Below are 8,391 nucleotides of genomic sequence, written 5' to 3'. Positions count from 1 at the left end.
ATTTTTAGGATGGCGTTGCGGTAAGCTGCCATTTTTGGGTCCTTGGCGTCGAAGTCGCCATTTATTTGGGATATCGCGAGGTTCGAATCCCCGCGTACCTCTAGGCGTTGAATGCCCATGGATACTGCCATCCGGAGGCCATGTAGAAGGGCCTCGTATTCGGCTGCGTTGTTGGAGTCCGTGTACATAATTTGGAGTACATACTGGACTGTGTCTCCTGTTGGGGACGTCAAAACGACGCCAGCCCCCAGTCCGGCCAACATTTTGGAGCCGTCGAAATGCATGATCCAGTTTGAGTATGTGTCGTACTCTTTAGGGAGTTCGGCCTCCGTCCATTCTGCGACGAAGTCGGCCAAAACTTGCGATTTGATAGCTCGCTGTGGCTTATAGGTTATATCGAACGGGAGGAGCTCGATGGCCCATTTTGCGATTCGTCCGTTGCATCGCGGTTGTTGATAATATCGTTAAGTGGTACTTCCGAGGCTACTGTTATGGAGCACTCTTGAAAGTAGTGTCGTAGCTTTCGGGGTGCCATGAATACCGCGTATGCAATTTTTTGATAATGCGGGTACCGTGATTTGCATGGAGTGAGGACGGTGGACACGTAGTAGACCGGCCTTTGAAGGGGGAATTTGTGTCCGTCCGTTTCCCGCTCGACAACGAGCACTGCGCTGACAACTTGATGTGTTGCTGCAATGTACAATAGCATTGGTTCGCCGGTGTTAGGCGCAACCAGGACTGGGTTTGTTGCCAATATGGCTTTTATTTCATCGAGTCCGGCCGTGGCGGCATCCGTCCACTTGAAGTGTTCGGTGCGCCGGAGTAGGTGATAAAGGGGCAGTGCCTTTTCTCCCAAGCGGGAGATGAAGCGGCTTAGAGCCGCCACGCATCCGGTTAACTTTTGTATTTGTTTGAGGTCCTTTGGGATATCCAATTGTGACAAAGCTCGGATCTTGGCTGGATTTGCTTCAATTCCTCTACCGGATACAATGAAGCCCAAGAGCTTTCCGGCTGGAATGCCGAAGACGCATTTTTCTGGGTTGAGCTTGATGTCGTATTTTCGGAGGTTATCGAATGTGAGCCTCAAGTCGTCTACTAGAGATTCTACATGTCTTGATTTGATGACCACATCATCCACGTATGCCTCCACTGTTTTGCCGATCTGATTTGCCAGACATGTCTGGATCATGCACTGATATGTTGCGCCGGCATTTTTTAGCCCGAAGGGCATTGTGTTGAAGCAGAATGGGCCGTATGGTGTGATGAATGTTGTTACAGCTTGGTCTGATTCTGCCATCTTGATTTGATGGTAACTGGAGTATGCGTCGAGGAAACACAATGAGTCGTGTCCTGCGGTGGCATCGATAATTTGATCGATACGGGGGAGGGGGGAGGGATCCTTGTGGCAAGCCTTGTTAAGGTCTTTAAAATCGACACACAGGCACCAGGATTTGTCCTTCTTTGGTACCATCACCAGGTTTGCTAGCCAGTCCGGATGTTTTATGTCTCTAATGAATCCGGCCTCCAATAGCTTGGCTAGCTCTTCTCCCATAGCCTATCTCTTGGGTTCGGAAAAATTCCGAAGGGCTTGTTTGACCGGTTTGAATCCTTTTAGGATACTTAGGCTATGTTCGGCCAGCCTGCGTGGGATCCCTGGCATGTCTGAAGGGTGCCAGGCGAAAATGTCCCAATTTTCTTATAGGAATTCTCGCAGTGCGGCGTCTACATCGGGGTTCAGTCGTGCCCCGATGGAAGCTATTTTATTGGGGTCCGTTGGATGGACCTGGAATTTGATTATTTCGTCTGCTGGCTTCAAGGATGTGGATTTAGATCTTTTGTCGAGTATCACATCATCCCTGTTAACCGTGGAGTGCAGCGCCGTCAGTTCCTCGGCCGCTAAGGCTTCGGATAGTGCCTCAAGGGCTAATGCGGCCGTTTTGTTTTCGGCGCGGAGTGCTATGTCCGGAGCACTAGCTAGAGTGATAATTCCATTCGGCCCGGGCATCTTGAGCTTCATGTACCCGTAATGGGGTATTGCTTGGAAGATTGTGAATGCTTCCCGCCCTAGTAAGGCGTGATGTCCGCTTTTAAACGGGGCCACCTGAAACATGACTTCTTCGGACCTGTAATTATCCGGCGTGCCGAACACCACATCTAGTGTGATTTTTCCCGTGCCGCGCGCTTCCCGACTAGGGATTATTCCTCTAAAGGTTGTGCTGCTTCGCTCGACGCGGTTCCAGTCTATTTCCATTTTTTGAAGGGTCTCCTCATAAATGAGGTTCAGTCCGCTGCCTCCATCCATGAGCACCTTGGTAAGGAGAAAGCCGTCCACTATGGGAATGAGGACCAGTGCGGCTGGTGCTCGGGCTGTTCGTAATCTAGGTTCATCACTTGCGTTGAAAGTAATGGCAGTGTCGCTCCATGGATTTATTGTTGCAACTTGATAGACTTCGGCGAGGTTGCGGAGTGTTCTTTTTCGCATATTGTTTGATGCGAAAGTCTCGAAGACTGTGAGAACGGTACTGGTGTCCTCGGGCTGGCTTTCTGCGGCCTCCCAATTTAAGAGGTCCTCGCCAATTTGGGCTACCTGCCGGAGTATCCAACATGCTCTAAGGCTGTGAGTTGGTGTGGCGTCCTCTGTACTGTGAATTCTACAGGGTCCATCAAGCCACCTTTCCAGTACGGTTCCATGCCCTGCAAAGGGTTTTGGCTTTTTGCTATTTATCCCGGGTGTCTTATGATGATGCACCCTCTTAGTTCGGACGGGATTACTATTCAAGGCCGGATTATCCCAAAATTTCGTTTCGGTTTTCCAGGCACTTTCCATCGCACAGTATTTTTGTACTATGGATGCCAAGTCAGCGAAGCGTGTGATATCACGACGACTTACGGCGTTAAGGATTCCCTCGTTCGTGCAATTACTGCAGAAGATTGATATCGCGTCTCCCTCGCGGTAATCTTTTATCCTGTTCATAACCAGGAGGAATCTGGCCCAGTAATGATGTACTATTTTGTCAGGCATCTGCCTGACTTGGGAGAGATCGCTTATGTTCGGGTGGGTGGGTGTCGTTGAATCTGAAACCTCACCCAAACCAAGATTCCGAGGCCGAAGAGTTTCTGAATTCTGAAGTTCGGATTCCTGGACGTTATCCAACGAATCCAGCCCTTTGCCTGATTCTAAGCTCAGGTCTTGAGTTACATCCTCCCCTCCGTGGGTATCCGGCTTGGAGGGATCGGGAATTCGGACGTAAATAGTCCTTAAAATAGATGAAGGGTCGCCGCACCGCGCCTCTACCACGGCAACGTGGTGGGTGACTTGGGGAGAGTTAATTTCTCTTAGATCGGGTTTAAGCCCAACCTGGTCGTAATCCGTGGCGACCCCTAGGGCGGCGATGCGATCCAAGAGCTCGTTTACGGAAGAGAGATCCATTGGATCTAACTGCTCGACGAGCTCCGAGCTGACGTGTAGATTGCTTTTGATGACCCGAGAGGTCACCGTCGGTGCAACAGCCGAACAGGCGGTCATGAGGAAACCACCTAGCCGGAGGGTTTGGCCAACAGCCAAGGATCCCTTAGCAACGGCGCCGTCTTTGAAGACGGGAGAAGGCATCCTTCCTGATTGCGGCGGCACAGAGGAACTCTCAATGAAAGCACCAATGTCGGTGTCAAAACCAGCAGATCTCGGATAGGGGGTCCCGAACTGTGCGTCTAGGCCGGATGGTAACAGGAGACAGGGGACACTTTGTTTTACCCAGGTTCGGGCCCTCTCGATGGAGGTAAAACCCTACTCCTGCTTGATTAATATTGATGATATGGGTAGTACAAGAGTAGATCTACCACGAGATCAAGGAGGCTAAACCCTAGAAGCTAGCCTATGGTATGATTGCTGTGTATGGAGTTGATTCCCTCCTACGGACTACAACCCTCCGGTTTATATAGGCACCGGATAGGGTTAGGGTTACATAGAGTCGGTTACAATGGTAGGAGATCTAGAATATCCGCATCGCCAAGCTTGCCTTCCACGCCAAGGAAAGTCCCATCCAGAGACGGGACGAAGTCTTCAATCTTGTATCTTCATAGTCCAGGAGTCCGGCTGAAGGTATAGTCCGGCTATCCGAACACCCCCTAATCCAGGACTGCCTCAAAAGGCATGTAAAAGAAGTCACTGAGCCGGACACGATTATGAGCCAGCAGGGACTCTGTAGGCCACCAGGCGTCAACCCGTGTATATAAGGGGACGACCCGGTGGCGGCTTAGGGCAAGAAACAAGAGATCGATAACCAAGCCGGTGAACTAGCCTCTTGGTGATCGAAACCCCAGCAATATCAACACAACTAGACGTAGGCTTTTACCTTCATCGTACGGGGCCGAACTAGTATAAAACCTCTCATGTCCTTTGTCCCGATTAACCCCTTTAAGCTTCCTAGTTGCGATGGCCCTACGACTAAGTCCTTTTGCTAGGACATCTGCCGTGACAATTCCACGACAAAATCAGATGCTTGTCCTATATGCAAATCGTATGAATACCCCCCCTACCCGATGCCCTCAGGCTTATTGTGAGAGATGTAGCAAACTAGGCCACCTTGCATCTGTGTGTGTTGAATTTCTTCCTTGGGAGTGCATGGCGCCTATGTGTGCATTTCAATCTAAGGGACAGGGGTTTTATTACATTCGTGACTCCTGTACTGCTAATCAGATTAAGGAAAGGGCCAATAACATTATTGTTACTATAGTGGAAGGGGAAACCTCTACTCCTCAGATGGAACTGGATCTAACGGCCTATCTAGCCACTGGTTAGCGGTGTTCTGCTCATGCGATACGGCCAGGGGTGTTTGTTGTTCGCTTCCATAATCTTCGAGCAATTGCACATATTTGCTATGTTGGGAGAGTCACACTTAATTAAGACCAGCGGGGCTGTTATCCATGCTACACGCTGGTCCTCTGCAGTTGGGGCTAAGGGTGTTATGGAAGTGGCATGGGTTAAAGTTAGCAACGTTCCTCTAGACAAAAGAAGTGAAAGAAACCTGGCTTATGTGGCATCTCTGGTTAGGGTTTGTAACACCAACGATGTGGCTATATCTCCCACGTGTCAGAGCACGACTTAGAGGCATAACCGCATTGTAGGCATGTCGCAAGAGGGGTAATCTTTACACATCCCATGTACTAAATAAGAAAGAGAGACAGAGTTGGCTTACAATCGCCACTTCACACAATACATAAATATAGTATTACAACAACCAGAATACACAAGGTCCGACTACAGACCAAAATAAAGAATACCACCCCTAATGCTAGATCCCCGATCGCCCCGACTGGGCTCCACTACTGATCAACTGGAATGAAACAACACAACGAACACGATCTTCATCGAGCTCCCACTCGAGCTCGGTTGCGTCACCTGCACGGTATCATCGGCACCTGCAAACTGGTTTTGGAAGTAAACTATGAGTCACGGGGACTCAGCAATCTCACACCCTCGCGATCAAGCCTATTTAAGCTTATAGGTAGGAAAAGGTATGAGGTGGAGCTGCAGCAAGCACTAGCATATATGGTGGCTAACATACGCAAATGAGAGCGAGAAGAGGAGGCAAAGCACGATCGAGAAACTATGATCAAGAAGTGATCCTAGACTACTTACGTACAAGCATAACTCCAACACCGTGTTCACTTCCCGGACCCCGCCGAGAAGAGACCATCACGGCTACACACGCGGTTGATGCATTTTAATTAAGATAAGTTTCAGGTTTTCTACAACCAGACATTAACAAATTCCCATCTGCCCATAACCGCGGGCACGGCTTTCGAAAGTTCAACTCCCTGCAGGGGTGTCCCAACTTAGCCCATCACAAGCTCTCACGGTCAACGAAGGATATTCCTTCTCCCAGGAAGACCCGATCAGACTCGGAATCCCGGTTACAAGACATCTCGACAATGGTAAAACTAAACCAGCAAAGCCACCCGAATGTGCCGACAAATCCCGATAGGAGCTGCACATATCTCGTTCTCAGGGCACACCGGATTGTCCAAACTTCCGGAAGGCCAGCCCAGAGTTGCCCCTGGTGGCCACCGGCGGCTGACAAGTTGGACCAACACTTAGAGGAGCACTGGCCCGGGGGTTTAAATAAAGATGACCCTTGAGTCTGCAGAACCCAAGGGAAAGAAAAGGCTAGGTGGCAAATGGTAAAACCAATGTTGGGCCTTGCTAGAGAAGTTTATTCAAGGCGAACTGTCAAGGGGTTCCCATTATAACCCAACCGCGTAAGGAACGCAAAATAAAGGAATATAACACCGGTATGATGGAAACTAGGGCGACAAGAGTGGAACAAAACACCAGGCATAAGGCCGAGCCTTCCACCCTTTACCAAGTATATAGATGCATTAATTAAATAAGACATAATTATGATATCCCAACAGATCCATGTTCCAACATGGAACAAACTCCAATCTTCCTACAACTAACAACGCTATAAGAGGGGCTGAGCAAAGCGGTAACATAGCCAAACAACGGTTTGCTAGGACAAGGTGGGTTAGAGGCTTGACATGGCAATATGGGAGGTAATGATATAGCAAGGGTATGGTCCTCTTGCCTGAGATCCCGCAAGGAAGAAGAACGAGTCCGTGAAGAAGATAAACGGACATAGTCGAACGAATCCTCACAAACGTGGCGTTATCAGAACTAACCCGAAGAAGCATCATCGGAAAGAAGCAAACAACATAGTAAACAACCATCACATAAACATGGCATGATGCGCAAACAAGTATGATGCATGTCCAGTTTAATGATACATGGCATGGCATGGCAAAGTGCACAAACAAAACTACAAATTAAGTGGAGCTCAATATGCAACGAGTTGCATATTGATGGAACACCACATCAATTATTTAGTTCACTCTCGGTTAGGTACTCAACAATATTAAATGTTGGTTAACATGGCAAGAGGTGAAGCATAAGTAAAATACACAGTCTAAGCAATTTAAATGGGGCCGGATATAACAAACAACGAATCCGGTAAATTCCCATATGCATTTATCAATTTGGTGCAACAACAATTTTAAACATTTAAATGTTATTATCATGATGCGAATGACACGTACAAGTTTATGCAAATTTTATGAAAACGTTGATAAGAGCGTTATGAAGCATTTTGTCATCGTGGCGGAAACGAAAAGGGGTGCCACGGCAACGATAACAATAACGGTGCCACGGCAATGTTCCGGTTCCGGTACTTGAATGAGATACCGATGCAAAGGGGAAGTGTGCGGATGCATGCAAAAGATGGTGGGGCGCTCCCGGATCCCGGGTGTCCCATGAATCGACGACGGTGTCAAACGAGGGAACAACTAATGTTCACGGGCAGATTACAACAACCAACATGCATCTCATACAACTCATGCATACGGTCCAAGAGTGGTTGTCTCGGGGTTATACCTTCGAAGCGTGCCTTTTCGGAACGGATCAAGTTCGTAGCGGAAATAGGCGTTCTCACGACGGTAGTGGAAGTAGTGGTACATAATTGTTTTGGATAGGAACTTGATGAATCCACGGTCGACGGTAGTTGTACACATGACGTTGGGGTACTTGTCGGTCCGGGTCTGGACGGTTTCGTTTTTGCGACGGTAGTCGTACTAGTCGGCGGTAGTGGAACTTGACGGATCCTCGTGGGTCATACATGTTCAAGAAGAAACTTATGCGGTGTCGTGGAACTTGGCAACATGCCCGTCGACGGTAGTTGTTCTCGTATCCTCGTGGTACTTGGCGATATCCGTGCGTAGAGGTATTTAGCAATCTTGTGTAGACGAACTTGAGGTACTCCAGGGCAGAGGAATCAACGTTTCAACGGTGGTCTCGACGTAACCAGATCGAAGCAAGGCCAAGGGGTTTCGCGCATCGCAGATCGAAGCAGCGGTCGTACTCATCCTCCCGCGAGCAGAGACGAGGGCACCATGAAGACCTACGAGGAGCAGCAACAACAAGGGCGTCGAGGAGGCCTAGCGCGGCGCCGGAGTCGGGAACAGGTGGAAAATGAGGTTCCCCGACGGCAGGGACGTCATCTGGCGATCCCTGCCCCGGCGGCTCGATGCAGGGCGCGGGAGGAGGCTAGAAGGTGCGGCGGCGGCCTCCTGCAAGGTCACCTGGATGGCGATGCGCGGGGCTTGACATCAGCTTGGTGCAAGCGCTGGGGCCGCCGGAGTTGTCCCCTCCAGTGGTGGCACGGGGAGGCACGACGCTCGAGGTCGCCGATGTTTGGCAGGGACCGTAGCAAAGGAGCCGAACGGAGGGAGCCTCAGGTGTTCGGCAGGGTCGCGGTAGTGGCCTCCGGCGGGGGGGTTCTCCCGGTGGAGGCGGCGAAGGAAACGGACACAGGGAGCTCCTCTCCCTGGCAGCAACAT

Source organism: Triticum dicoccoides, chromosome 2A, assembly GCF_002162155.2.
Source record: "Triticum dicoccoides isolate Atlit2015 ecotype Zavitan chromosome 2A, WEW_v2.0, whole genome shotgun sequence".
NCBI lineage: Eukaryota > Viridiplantae > Streptophyta > Magnoliopsida > Poales > Poaceae > Triticum > Triticum dicoccoides.
The sequence above is the reverse complement of the archived record's forward strand: the minus strand, read 5'-3'. Positions refer to the sequence as shown.